This window comes from Melanotaenia boesemani, unplaced genomic scaffold (assembly GCF_017639745.1).
Source record: "Melanotaenia boesemani isolate fMelBoe1 unplaced genomic scaffold, fMelBoe1.pri scaffold_168_ctg1, whole genome shotgun sequence".
Taxonomy (NCBI): Eukaryota; Metazoa; Chordata; class Actinopteri; order Atheriniformes; family Melanotaeniidae; genus Melanotaenia; species Melanotaenia boesemani.
This window is the reverse complement of record NW_024580611.1, coordinates 34,301-49,914: the sequence shown is the minus strand read 5'-3', so window position 1 is coordinate 49,914 and position 15,614 is coordinate 34,301. Positions and strand designations below refer to the sequence as shown.

Sequence of the window (15,614 nt, the reverse complement as noted above, 5' to 3'; positions counted from 1 at the left end):
AAGCTGCTTTAGATTTCTGACATGAGATTTAACTAGCGGTCATCCAGACGTCTTCCTCCTCCGTCCAGGTGATGTTAGAGCAGCAGATTTAAACATTTCTTCTTCTCAGGTTTCTACATGTTAACACACTGTGTGCTTCCTGAACTCAGACCTGATCAGACTGGTCCAGTTCTCTGCTGCTGGCTGGATTTAACAGATATGAGGTCTCCCTCTGAGACTCTTTCAGCCATAAACACTGAATCAAGGAGCTGCGTGGAGCTCTACAGTAGAACATTTCACTGCTTTGTTTACTTAAAATCACACAGAAGAAATGTCTGACTTTACTGGACAGTAATGAAAGCATCTCAGGTCTTTTCTAGAAGAGTACAGACACGACTGTCCTCATCATCTCCAGTAAATAACGTCTCTGTAATGCTGCTGCATTCTGCTTCAGTGGCTCCTAAAGACACTTTGTTCTCATTTAAAGATGATGAATCCTGTTTTATTTACCACCAAACATGACTTATGGTTCTCAGGGATGGAAGAGATGAGACATCAAGATGGAAAATATAGAAAATATTCAGGTTAATTTAAGTGGAACTTCAGTTTTCTGCTGTTTGTAGAAAAATATGATTATTGATTATTGTCATGGGTTTTTAGTTAAAGGTCCCATATTATACACTTTATTCCCAATCTGAGACCATTCATTAATATCTAAATGAAATATTTCCGCCATGGTATGGACAAATCGACCCTCAGTTTGAGTGCAGCGGCTTCTCTTCACCTCCCTCTTTTTAGCAGCATCAGAAATGTGCCGTTTATGGTGGGCGGAACCCTGGTGGAGCAGCTCAGCTGTTGGCTCCGCCCATCGCATCGCCCGTCATGAGGTGATTGACAGGTTAGGCCTTAGCGGTTACTAGACGCTGATTACAGCGTAGTGAAGGATAAACAAACGCCGGAACACCGGAACCCATTCCTGAAGCCCCCATTCCCGACCCAAACCGAAACGCACGGAGAACACAGCCAGCTACTCTCATCAATCTGATGCACAATGGCACCGGATACAAACAGTAGAAACAGTGACTTGGTTACATTTACAACAGTGCTAATATATTTTCAAGCTAATCAGACTAATAAGCCGAAACGATAAAATAACTGCAGCTCTTACCTCTCCAGCTGTGTCACGGACAGTTGGTATTGAACCTGGCTTCAGCTTCAAACGGTTGGCGAAGCCTGCTTTCCATGCCCCCATGTTGTGGAAACAGTCCTCTTTGAAATACTGGCCACAGACATGCAAAACCTTTGGAAGTTTTCCGGGTACATTTCCTCCAAAAATAAAATTAATCCACTCAGTCCTCGTGGGTTCAGTGGATGGAAGTAAAAAAACGTTTTCGGTGTTCATTTATGCAGCCACAAACAGAACAGTGCTTCTGTCGCTTAGCCATGTCCGCTAACGAGGGTTGCTGAAAAGGATAAACATCTGGGCGCTAGGTGATTTTTAGAGGGCGGCTTTGAGAGCCGGTAGGCGGGTCCATCGCTCTGTGGGGAGTGGTTATTGTCTCTGTGGGAGTGGTTATTGTACCTTATGACGTCTTAAGGTACAGGTTTTCAACTCGCTCAATTCAGCGCTTACTTCCATAGAGGTGTAGCAGGGGGGAGAGAGAGCGCCTGAAAGAGTTTCACACTTACGGGTCTCCTACACATGCGGTGGGACCAGTATGACTGTTCCAAAACCATTAAAAAGTGAATTTTGCATAATATGGGACCTTTAAGTCATTGTTTCCCCAACAGTACACAGTATTAAAGCTTTAAACACAAACACACCAGCAGCTACAGTCCAGCAAACACAGGTTATCTTAGTAACTGAAAAGCTGTTTTACCTCCACAGCTGGTTACTGACTTTAACCAGAAGAGATGGATCTGGTAACTAACCTGTCGTCTCTTTTCTCAGGCTGAGAGATTGTTGGCTGCTTCCTGTGCTTCTGCTGCGGTACGTATGATCATGTAGGAAACATGCAGCGTTCCTGTATTCTTACAGAACTCGTATCAGACGCCTCAGAGGAGAGTCAGTAAAGTTTAGATGACTTCCTGTAAAGTGGAGGATTGAACATCTGTAGTGGAGCTGCTTTCAGTGATTGTAGGAACACAGACATGTTGGCCACCATCAGCTCATACAGTCTCTGATTAATCTGCTCATGTCTGTGCAGTTCAGACACATTCATGTTTCTTCTTAAACTACAGGAATGAGCTGTAAACATTAATAATTAGTCCAGCAGCTTGTAGAGAACCAAGCAGCTTCCACCACAGATGTTCATGTTTCACATGTAAACAGATGTTTCTCTGAGGATCCTGACATGTTCCTGGAAAGCTTTTAGTTTAGAAGCTGTAGAACATCTACAGCTGTTATTTTACATCTGGACCATAAACACTTGGAGCCTCTGAGATGATGATCAGAGCTCCAGCCTCCAGTAAAACTAGTCAGGTGTCCACACTCAGCCAGTGGGACAGGATTGTGGTAAAGTTGTACTCAGACCTGTTCCTGCTACTTCCTGTTTAACTGCTGTCAATCATCCTGTCAGCGTGCAGCTGGTTAACATCCAGACCAGCAGACCTGGTCCTCTCAGACTGGATCCATGAACTGGAACATCCGTCATCACACAAGATGTTTCACAGCTGATCTGCTGCTGCTCTGCTTTCCTTCTGACCTCTGATCACTTCTGTATCGATCAGCAGCAGGACTGATGTCACCTTGTAGAAAGAGGACATGATATTTTTATCTTTGATCATGAGGCTTCCAGCCTCTGAATTCATCTTCTACCAGCAAGTTAAAGTCCAGAAAAGTCTGGATCAAAGCTCATCCTGTTGAGACCAGAGCAGAAGCAGTCAGCTGTGAGATCAGATGATTTGATGGTTTCTGGCAGTGAACTAACTCCTCTGTTTCTCCTCTCAGACTCCGAGAGAACGGGTTTCAGGATTCCTGCTTTGTCTGGTAAGTGTTTATAGTAGATGGAGGTTGAGTCCATCACATGACTGAATGTAGGAGGTTTTCACATTTAAACCTTTTCATCCTGCTTAAGTTCAGTAAATATTGTTATTGATCAGAGCTGCTGACCAGGTGAGTTCCTACATACGTGTTAATAAAAACACATCTAGAAACATTAAGCTGAAGTCAGACATGTGAGACGAGCTGTTCTACCTGTACATGGATCAGACCTGGTCCAGCAGCAGTGGACTGAGTCCACCAGTATAAAGCCGACAGTTTCCAGCTGGAACTTCCTGTTAGGTCCAGTTTAATGGATTTAATGACCACAGCCAGAAAGCAGCATGTGTTCATGTAATTATGACACGTTATTATGATCCGTGTGTTCCAGCTTCATCCTGGTTCCTACATTTAATAAATGAATCAGACCAATAAGCAGCTGCTGACTCTTCCTCTCAGACCACATCCAGGAGCTGAAACATGGATCATCATGTTACAGAACACCTGCAGCTCTGATGTTTTCTCTCTGCTCATTTATGATGTGTGATGGTCAGTTTAAGCTCTGTCATCAGTAACATGTAAACATGACGTCTCCATCTGAGTTAATCAGCTGTTGGATCAGGAGAGAGCAGGTGAGTCCTGTCAGCCAGAGGTGGGACTGGACCAGAACAGCTGGATTGTTCTGGTCTAGAAACTGCAGCTGCTCTGTGTTGAACTTGTTTCCTGGTCTGTATGACATCAGAGAAAGTCCAGATCTACCTAGACTAGAATCTGCAGTGATCACCTGTGTTTGGTTCTGCACTGATCTGGTTCATGTAGACCAGGACTACACAGTTTGGTCTTATGAGGGCAGCAGTCCTGCAGGTTTTTAAGCAGCCCTGATGTAGAACAAGTCAGAGGGTCTGAGTGGGTTCTACGTTTCATGATGCCATTTATTTTCACACAAACCGCTGGAAATAGTGCTGCACAGAGATTTATTAAACTTTGCTTTTTCTTTCATCTGTCTCCTAAATTTGAAGATCTGGGATGTAATTTTCTATTTTCATGTGTAAAGTGAATGATTGAACATCTGCAGCCTTTCAGGTCATTACAGACCCTGTTACTACACCCACATATCAGCTCATTCAGTCTCATATTGATCTAATATCTGAAGCTTAATGAACCTACATTTCATCTGCTTCATGTTGCATTTCAAACTGCAGGAATGAATGAGAATATGATTAATTTTGTTAAATAATATAAGCAGAACAGAAACATTTAGAACATTTCTATAAAATGTTTCTGTAAGAATCCTGAAGTTACTGGACCAAAGCTTCTTATTAAATAATAAAGACTCATCCTTATATTTCATACAGTTGTACAGGAAAATGTGTTTTTAATAAGGCGGATTTATTTATGCATCATTTTATAATAAATAACATTAATGGGTCTCCACATAAGTTTGAATTGTGTTTCATTGAATTGATGATTTAAACAATGTCTAATCAGTGTTTTCTGTCTTCCAGGTGTCCTGGTGTCCTCCACCTCTCCACCCCTCCCCCCCTCTACCTCTATCATTTTTGGATATCTATCTTTTCTGTCACTCTAGTGCATATCTATCTACATATTGGTTATTCTATCTTGTATCAATCTATCCCTCATCTATCTTTAGCACCTTATACCCCAGATAGGGTGGTGCGCCATTAGCACCTTATACCCCAGATAGGGTGGTGCGCCATATTGGTTTTTCTATCTTGTATCAATCTATCCCTCATCTATCTTTAGCACCTTATACCCCAGATAGGGTGGTGCGCCATTAGCACCTTATACCCCTGATAGGGTGGTGCGCCATATTGGTTTTTGATCTTTTTGGATTCTGATATATGACACCAGAAATATATGCCACCTGATATATGGACAAAGTTTTATGGTTCTCTGATCTTCTGTCTTAATGGACTCTCATTATTGGCCTTTCTGAAATATTTGGTTATAAACCCTCATCAGTAGTCCGTGGTGATCCTGCTGAGGTCTATCTGTTCTAATCCTGAGAGCATCTCCGCCCTCACGCTCTATCTCTCCGCTGTTCTGTCCTATCCTGCACCCTTGCACTTACAATTGGAAAGAACATAGTTAACTGGAATTGCTATACATTAAAAATACTCTTCCAGATTTGACATAAACATTTAACATTAATTGGAACAAAGACAAATAAAATTGTTTTACATATAAGCTTGTATATTTGTAGCAGAATAAAGTAAATACACAAAAAAATTTGGCTGGACTTCAGACATATTTTATACTTTATATCATTTTGATCTTTTGATAGAGATCAGCTCAATTTATTCATCGCCAAAAGTACATCTTTAATACAGCGCTTGTGATTTATAGTTCACTATTGAGATAAATCCACACATAAAATCCAATTGGATTATAATAAAATCCAGAGCACTGTCATTTATCTTAGTTTGTTCCTGCTCCTCATTCTGGACTAACTGAAGGTTTGTGATCTGTAAGTATTTGTACTGCACTCACTTAAAGTTTGTTATTTGTGTTAAAATATATAAATAAAAGTAAAAAATAACCGCTAGAAGTTCCTGGAAGTCTTTCTTTTCAGTGAATCAGCTGTTACTGCTCCTGTGCTGCTGCCACTCGACTCACTGCAGGTTTGTTTATTAAAGTCTTGCTATAAAAGACCACATCCAGCATTGGAGAAGCTGTCTGCTGTGTCTTCGGAGCTGGGCTGAAAGAAGGAATCCAGAGACCAGAAGCCATCTTCATCCAACCACTGTCACTGATTCTGCCGTTTTCCAGATTTGCTCATAAAACTCGATATAAACTATTCACAGATCTGAATAGAGTTTAGTGCAAAGCTAACAGTCGCATAAAACCAAAGAAGTAATCTGGTGTAACATCTGACGTAACTGATCAATATATTTCTAGGTATTGGATCTTTGTAAAACCTAATTAAAAATATAAATTGGCTCCTGAGAAATACAGAAAAAAAGTATCTGATATTTTCTGTCTCCTAGTAACAGTTACTGGTTTACTTTAACAGATTCCAGCTTATTCATCTCATTCAGATTAGTTTTTGAAGATTTAAGGACTTCACAGATATTTTAAAGAACGTGGTTAATTTACAGTTTAAAGACATTTTTGGGCGTGTTCTTGCTTGACCACTTGCACTGATTACATTTCCCTTTAAGAGTTCGTGCATATCAGATTATTTTCCAGTGAAAACTTTGTTGATTATTCACACCTATAAACTCCGTACCAAAACTTTTAGTAGTTTTGGGTCAACTGATAAATACTAGCTGATTGTGTAGCCTAAACATTATATTTACTGGTATAATTTTTTAAATAAAAACTGATAGAATCCTTTCAGTATATTGTTGTAAGTAGCACAACAGTTTGAAAATAAAACCTGCATAAATTCTGGTCTTCAAATATTAAATTTGTGCTTTTGAAGAGCATCAACAATGAGAAAGTCTCGTCAGAAGTCTCAAGCCCTGAAACGCAGATGGAAGGAGCAGAAAGAAGGAAAAGGTGAACAAGCAGGTATCAGTTCTCAGAGCCCCAACCAGGTAAACGTGTCTGTGCTATCCACTGAGAGATCTTCACCTGCAGCTCTGGTTTCTGATGGAATTGGTGGTATGAACAGATCACAAACTAATGTTCCCAGTGTATCACACACTTCAACTACACAGCAGATAAACCGGGCACAGCCACAAGTTTCTTATGCTGACGTGGTAAAGAGAGGAACTCCCAGAAATAATACGCCTGTTGTAGAGTCTTCTAGTGCTCAGCAGATGAACAGCAGACATCAGACCAGTTTCTCCACTTCACCACCAGCTTCTGATGGTAAAACTGTCATGAATACTCCCCAGACTGATGCTTCTAAACACCAGGTAGACCAGAGTGTACCACGGGTTTCTTATGCTGACGTTCTGAGGAGAGGACTTGATGCAGCTGGACCATCTCATCAACGCAGAATAAACGTGGAACCTCAACCATCTGTGACACGAGTGTGTGCTCCAAGGAGTCAGGATTCAGTCAGATATGGAGTTAAATCAAGAAACAAACAATGTGTAGCCAACAGTTTGATGTTTCTGTCGTTTCTCCATGAGGATGAAAACGTTACCAGAGCAGATCTTCAACGTGTTTTGGATAAAGGTGATGCACTGTACCGACAGATCATACAGAGGTTTCCTGGTAATGCTTATCTTGCTACAGATGAATTACCAGAACAAGTAAAAGCACGAAAAACTAAATACCACGTAGACCTGACTCAGCCATCTTATTATGGGAATTTTGGAGGTGTATGTGGTCTTCAGAGTCTTGAGACAGGACTGAACCGTTTGTCTACCGATGTACAGTATGCAGTGCTCATCATGGGCGGGTTATCGATTGCAGTCTTTCGAACGACTGATGGTCGTTTTGGCTTTTTTGACCCACATCGAAGAACCAAACATGGACTGCCAGTACCGCCAGGAATTTATAACATTGGGAGTGCTATAATGCTGATATTTACACGTCTGACTGACCTTATCAACCGGATCAAACTTAATCTATAACTAGATTTCACATGCCATTACATCGTGAATACTGAGCTCAAGCCCCTGTCATTTTATATGGAAAACTCATCCAGCCTGGAAAATGCTGAACCAGACAGAGAAAACAGATCAACAGCTATTGCTACACCAACTCCGGTGCATGAATCAAACACATGTACAGCCACTGATCAGTCTGAGAACATTTATACAAACACTCACACTAAAGCTGTTGAACAACCCGACACTGATGTGGGATGTTTTGCAACACAGGACTGTCTTTCAAAAGAATCAAACGTGACAGCTCAAGTATTGATCCCCATCACTGAGATTTCTGCTGATGTAGCGAATGGATCCAGTCAACCTGTGACACAATCTCCTGTTGTCAGTGTTGAACCAGAACAGAGTGGAATTACGCTTCATTTTCAGCTAGTGAATACCAGTCATTGTGAAACAAATCGTTTCTTCCCAAACAATACATAGACCAACTGGTAAAGACCTTTTCTGATGCTGCACTGCTACAAATTTCTTGTAAATTGTCAAAATTTTCTAAACAGGAAAGGAGAAAAATGAAAAGGAGACTATTAATGAAAGAAAAACTGAGACAACAAAAAGTTGATAAAAAACAGAAAGAGAGGCAGCTATATTCTTCAAATGAACTGTATAGAGAAAAGAAAAAATATTATTCTACCAAGCGATATCAAAACAAGACTAACATTAGACAGAAGAAAACTCAGTACATCAGAAATCAATACAAACATAATTCTGATTTTAGAGAGAAACAGAGATTATTTATCAGGAATTCTTACAAACATAATGAGGTGTTTCGACACAAACAAAAAGCGTATATCAGAAGTCGTTACAGACAAAGTAAAGAATTTCGAGACAGTCAGAAAACCTATATGACCCAACGTTATGAAAATGACAGAGTATTCAGAGTCAGACACAAACAACTAATGAAACAAGTCATGAGGAACAGATATTATAGCAACTGTTCTTTCAGAATGATGCATAACATCAGATGTGCAACAAGCATTAAAAGAAAATACAGACGGATGAACAAACACATTCAGTATTTAGAGACTGAACCAGAGACCAGAATAAATCAGATCGTAGAGCAGAACCAAAGTGAACCAGAAAACAGTTTGATCAATGAAGCAATATCTGTTTTCAGATCAAACATTAAAGCAGGTCCCACCTTTGTTTGTTCTTCATGTGAAAAAGCATCTTTTCCCAACCAAGTTAAACTCTGCAAAAGATCAAATTATAAGAAAAATCCAGAAGTAGTTGCACAATGCCTGACAGGAAAGTATGTACATGTTTGTGATGAATCCTGTATAAATGAGCAGTGCTCTGTGCCCAATGAGAGAAAGAAAGAGTGGGTTTGTCACACATGCCATGAACATCTTAAAAAAGGAAACATGCCAAGACTTTCTGCAGCAAATAACCTTCAACTCCGTAAGATTCCACCTGAACTGTGTGATCTAAACATCTTGGAGAGACATCTGATAGCAAAGTGCATACCGTTTGCCAAGATCATTCCTCTACCTAAAGGCAGACAAAGACTCATACGTGGAAATGTGGTGTGTGTTCCATCAGAAGTTAATGAGACAATTAACATGCTACCTAGACTACGTTCTGAGTCTCAAGTTTTACGAGTAAAGCTGAAAAGACGTCTGTCTTATAAAGGTCACCAGCTGTTTCAGTCTGTCACCTGGTCCAAACTTGTTCAAGCACTTCTCAAGCTGAAGCAGGTCCCATCCCCAGTATCAGGATATTACTATCCGAGACGAAGCTGAACTCTGTGATCCAACACTTCCTGATGCAGACGATGATGATGATGATGATGATGTAAGCATGGGAGAGGATGACTATGATGAAGCTGATTTAATGGAGATTGACATGATTGAGAAAGATGCACTGTGTGATGCAGAAAATGAGCCTCAAAGTGATCAGGACATGCAGAGTGACACTGAACAGGAACACAGAGATGATGCAGAACCAGATGATCTACCAAATGGAGGTTTTGCTATAGAATCAGTGTCTTCAGCCTGTTGACATATCAGATGAGATTCTCGGTTACACCGATAGCATCTACTGTGTTGCTCCAGCAGAAAGAAATGATCCAGATCAGCTTTTTTCAAAACACCTAAACTTGAAGCCATAGCGTTTCCCTGCCAATTTCCTACGGGTCAGAACACCATAGATGAAGCTCGAGAAACATATGTCACACCTAGTGGATATTTCAAGTCCAGACTTTTCCACATTGATGAGCGGTTTGCTAGAGATCCTAATTATCTGTTCTTTGCACAAGTTTGTCACTGAAATTCACTTTGGCCAATTCCAGCATGATGGTACAGTTAAGAAAAGGAAAGACAAAAACCAGAGATGGAAGAGAAATAAACTCAGCCATGTTACAGGACAGAACAGAAGTTCAGAAGCTGGTGAGAAATAAAGATGCAGTCAGATTCATGATCCCACTAAGAGGAACTCCTGCGTACTGGGAAAGAACCTCCAAAGATCTTTTTGCCATGATCAGACAGTTGGGAACTCCTACGTTCTTTCTGACTTTTTCATGCTGCTGAATTCAGATGGCCTGAAGTGATAACAGCTATAAAGAGACAGCAAGGTGAACACGTAGATTTTGAAGCTCTAAACTGGTCAGAAAAAAGTGAAATTCTCAGATCCAACCCTGTCACAGTCCATGCGTATGTTTGATAAGCGCATTGAAGCACTGTTCAGAGACCTGCTTCTCTCTCCTTCACAACCTCTGGGAGAAATTATCGATTTTTTCTACAGACTAGAGTTCCAACACAGAGGAAGTCCACACATACATGGTCTCGTCTGGGTAAAGGATGCTGTAGAACTTGATGTAAATGACGATCAGACTATCTGTGATTTCATTGACAAATACATCTCAGCCCAGTTGCCTGACCCAGACACACAACCTGAACTGTACAGGAAAGTGAGTGAGCTCCAGAAACACAGTAGGAACCACACAAGAACCTGTTTCAAGAGTGTAAACTCTGGTTGTCGGTTTGGTTTTCCAAAGCCGCCCTGCAGAAAAACCATGATTGTGAGACCTGATGAAGAAGGAGACATTAACGCTGCCAAAGAGAAACTGAAACCTCTCATGGACCTGCTTAATGAACCTGAAATTGCTTCCTTGACTTTACAACAGATCCTGGTTCGTTGCAACCTGACGCTGCAAGAATATGAAGGATGTCTTCATTTGATGAACAAAAAGATTGCCGTCCACCTGAAACGTGATCCCAAAGACTGCTGGATTAATGGTTACAACCCACATCTGCTGAAAGCCTGGGACGCTAACATTGATGTTTCATACATTGTCAATGCTTATTCCTGTGTGGAGTATCTCTGTAAATATATTACAAAACAGGAGACAAATCTTTCAAACTACTTGACAGATATGTTACAGAACGCAGACAGAGATCATGTCAATGAGTGTGATGAGATGCGAGCCGTCATGCAAGCTTACTCAAAGAAAAGAGAAGTCAGTGCTCAGGAGTGTGTGACTCGTGCATGTGGAATAAAAATGAAAAAATCTTCACGAAGCACAATTTTTGTTCCCACAGAAGAAAACTGCTGTAAAATGAGTCGTTCCATAGCATTCTTGGAGGAACTGCCACCAGAATCTTGTGACGTCTGGATGACAAGTTTGAATGACAAGTATAAAGCCAGACCAGAGAGACCAGAGTATGAGGAGATGTGTTTGGCTGATTTTGCTGCTAACTGCAGGTTTGTCAAGAGTGAAAATGCTAAAAAGGACGATGTCTTTCCTCTGCTCAATGGACTAGGATATGTTCAACAGCGTAAAAATGATAAACCTGCTATCATCAGATATTACCACTGTTCAAAGGAAAAGCATCCTGAAGAATTTCATGAGAGATTACTGAGACTGTACCTTCCTCACAGATCAGAGCAGGAATTAAAGAGAAACTTTCCTACATATCAGTCTTTTTACTCTTCTGGATGGGTCGTGCTACCCGGATCAAACCATTCTGTCTATGTGAAGAACATTGTCAAACACAACAGAGACAAGTACGAGAAACACAGTGAGGCCATTGAAGAAGCACTGGAGGAGTTTGAGGAGAACAGAAACGTTGTGATTGATGAATGGTGTAATCTTGCTCCAGAATCTGAAGTTGTGAGGTTGGATTGTGATGAGGACCTGCTGGTAAGAGAGCTAATCAATGAAAATGAGCAGGAAAATGTTCCTGACCTTTGTCCTCAGTCAGATGCTGCAACAGAACTCCGTGCAATCAGAGAAGCCCCTGCCATTGATCCAACTGTTCTCCGACAAATGTATCAGAACCTGAACCAGAAGCAGGCCTGTGTGTTCTATGCAATCAGGAACTGGTGCATCAAACGTGTCTGTTCTGTCAATCAAGAGCCATTTTTCTTTTATGTCAACGGTGGTGCAGGAACAGGAAAGTCTCATCTTATCAAATGCATTCACTCAGAAGCATCAAAGATACTGAGCAGACTACGGAGACATGCAGAGGAAGCCGACATATCGAGCCCTACTGTTTTTCTCACTGCATTTACGGGAACTGCAGCTTTCGGGATTGGTGGAACGACATTGCATTCTCTCCTTCGCTTGCCTCGCAGTTTAAAACCTCCCATTCAAGGACTTGGCAATAAACTGGATGAAGTCAGAGCTGAACTGTACAATGCTGAGATCATTATCATTGATGAGATTTCTATGGTTTCCAAGCAGCTTTTTCGCCTATGTGGATGCCAGACTGAAACAGATCAAGGGTAATAACAGACCTTTTGGAGGAATGTCGGTCCTAGCTGTTGGAGATTTTTATCAGCTGCCACCAGTACAACAGTCTAAACCTCTCTGTGTGCACGACCCATCTGAGATTGACCTATGGCAGGAACATTTTCAGATGATCACCCTGACTGAGATCATGCGTCAGAAAGATGATGTTGCCTTTGCAGAAATGCTGAACAGAATTCGAGTGAAGGAGAAAGATGAGGAACTGTCTGAGTCTGACAGAGAATTGCTGACACAAGCCATCACTAAACCAGAACTTTGTTCCACCAATGTTCTGCACATTTTCCCCACAAATAAGTTGGTTGAAGATCACAACTCAGCAACGCTGTCTCGGTTATTTTCTGACATCATCACTATTGATGCAGACGACTTCCAGAAAGATTCTCGATCAGAAAGAATGACACGGCAAGACAAACCCAGCAAAGGAGGACGCAATGATTTACCTGACACCCTGAAACTTGCGGAAGGAGCTCGTGTCATGCTCACCAGAAACATCGACATACAGAAAGGATTGGTGAATGGTGCCTTTGGTACTCTGATGAAGGTGATTACTTCTGAGACGGATCAACGCATCACAAAGCTTGGGCTGAGAATGGACAGTCAAACAGCTGGAAGACGTAGTGGACCTGCAGGATCTGACGATCTGGTTTACGTGGAGAGAGCAGAGGATACTGTGAAACAGAAAGGAGTGGTACGTAGACAGTTCCCCGTAAAGCTGGCCTTTTCTTGTACCGTGCATAAAACTCAAGGCTTAACGACACATGCAGCTGTAGTTTCCTTGAAGAAGATCTTTGAAGCAGGCATGGCTTATGTGGCTCTAAGCAGGGTGACTTCTCTCAGCGGACTCTATCTGTTGGACTTGGATGAGAAGAAAATCTACGCCAACCCTGAAGTTACTGCAGCCATCCAGACCATGAGACAAGCCAGTGTGGATGACATGATGCCTCTTCTTCCTCTGAGAGAAACAGTTAACAGGCCTGACACTCTGACCGTCGTCCATCACAACACAGAGGGACTGCCATCTCACATCGATGACATCAAGAGACATCATGAACTGTGTCTGGCTGATGTACTGTGTCTAACCGAATCTCACCTGCAGGGCTCCTTTGTTGCAGACAGTCTTCAGCTGGATGGATTCACCTTGTACAAGCGTAACAGACACGTGTCGTACACAAACAGTTCCTCAGATGGCCAGCAGATGTGGCGGTGGAGTTGCTGTTTATGTGCGAAACCACATTCAGGTGCATGAAAAACAGTATTTGCATAATGTGACTGATCTTGAGTTTGTAGTTCTGAAGGTTGAGGCTCCAGTCCAGGCACTGATCGCAGCGGTGTACAGACCCCCCAGCTACAGTTTGAGACGCTTCCTGGAAAACATGGTAAGCCTTCTGGATGCACTGGAGACGATGGACTGTCACCCTGTAATTGTTTGCGGCGACTTCAATGAGAATCAGGTACCCACTTCTCCCAAGCCCATTTTGGAGCTGTTCCAGTCTAAAGGTTATACACAGCTGATCACATCTGCCACCACAGACAAGAACACACTACTAGATCTTGTATTTATATCCCAGCGTCAGCAGTGTCTCCATTCTGGTGTGATGAGGACGTACTGGAGCTACCATAACCCGGTGTTCTGCATCGTTTCCACCAGTGAACCATGAACATGTCTGGTGAGTTTTAAAGAGGACGTTCATTTGAAAACACTTTACTTTGTATTTTGGTGTACAGATCAGTGAAAAGTGTGCAAAAATTGAATATAAATCATGAATACAGAGAAATCATGGTACAGAGAAATTATGGAAACAGAAATAATAGTACAGAATATTTATGGAAACAGAAATAATGGTAAAGAATTTTTATGGATAGAGAATTAATGGTACAGAACTTTTATGGATAGAGAATTAATGGTAGAAAATAATTATGGAAATAGATTTTTGGCCTGTGCATTTACCTGGGTGGGTTGGGTTTGGGTTGGTAAATGCACAGGCCAAACATGGTAAGCCTTCTGGATGCAGAAGAATTCCCATGCAGTGCAGCGGCTGGATTTTGTACAAACCAGCCGCTGCACCTCATGGTAAGCAGCTGTACTGCAGCAACTGCAGCACAGTTGCTGGTTTTGCATATACCAGCAACTGTTTGCAGCATCCAGAAGGCTTACCATGCAGTACAGCTGCTGGTTTGTATACATCCAGCAGCTGGACTAAAGCTGTTCAAAATAACTACATCAACTACACCAGAAAGCATGAGCTTTCTGGTGTATTGATATACCAGCTGATACCCACAGGGTGCAGGGCATGGTGGGTTGGGGGTGGGGTGGGCAGTCAAAGGAACCATCACTGATTTATTCAGCTATTCACAGTTTCACTTGCACTATCTGTGTGTACTTAGAGCTGAATGGCCAAATCTTTGACACGAGGATGCTTTTACCGGCAGAAAAGATGTTTTTAGTTTAGAAGTTTCTTTTTTAGACGTGTGTACTCCAGACAGGAGACATGTTCTCCTGTGTCCTCTGTGACAACTTCATCCAGCACAACCATCTGCAGAAGATCTACACCATCACACTTCTACATCATCTTCATGAACTATTGGTGCAAACAAGAGACACCACTGCTGGACCACACAGAGAAGTCTTCTACATGCTGCCATCCCAGTCTTTCTTCAAGTAGGTGATGAAATGTCACCTGTGAAGCTTCACCTGACCACCTGACTGGGCCTGAGAAAGATCATTGACATCATGCTGCCATGCTGCACACCAACAACAGAGGAAGCAAGACTTTACGGAACTACGAGACTCCTCCTCCTCCTGCCAGTGACCTGGGTTCCTCACAGTAGAAGAAAAGGTAATGAAATTATTCATTATTATTGTAATTAATATATATTCATCCATGTTGCATGATTACAGCGTCTAAGACCATTTGCTTTGTGTTTATCAGCTCTTCCTCTGCTGTGAGTCTTTCTCTTCACCATCGATCCTGATCATCAATACTGTCATCAAAACTCCCAAAAGCATCTGGGTGTGAAACTGCACTGGCCAGGAGAAGACTGGACCTGCAGCACATTTAAGGTATATACTTATCATGTGCTATGCAGGCTTTCAGCTGGTGGTCTTAGATGAATTGAGTTAATACCAAAATGTGTTTATCCATTTCTTTTCCTCAGGACCAGTTCCATGTTCATGCCTGCATGACACCAGCTCTTAAAAAGAGTAACCTGTGCTGACTCTTGAGTCAGAGACCAGGCATGTTGCTGCAGGGAAACGTTGCTGAGGACCATTCAACGTTTCTGGACTAACTTCCTCTCATCTGTGTAGCAAAAGGCCTTCTCA

General features: G+C 41.8%; 2 long non-coding RNA genes across 2 annotated transcripts; both read left to right on the top strand.

Annotated features, from left to right (window-relative positions):
• The first annotated feature begins 1,803 nt into the window (after positions 1 to 1,803).
• On the top strand, positions 1,804 to 4,566 carry LOC121636171. The gene is made up of 3 exons (XR_006009666.1): positions 1,804 to 1,969; positions 2,930 to 2,968; positions 4,465 to 4,566. It is a non-coding gene; the product is annotated as an uncharacterized LOC121636171 (long non-coding RNA).
• Positions 4,567 to 13,526: 8,960 nt separating this feature from the next.
• Positions 13,527 to 15,295, top strand: LOC121636169. Its single transcript, XR_006009665.1, has 3 exons — positions 13,527 to 13,959; positions 14,758 to 15,129; positions 15,223 to 15,295. It is a non-coding gene; the product is annotated as an uncharacterized LOC121636169 (long non-coding RNA).
• Positions 15,296 to 15,614: the final 319 nt, after the last annotated feature.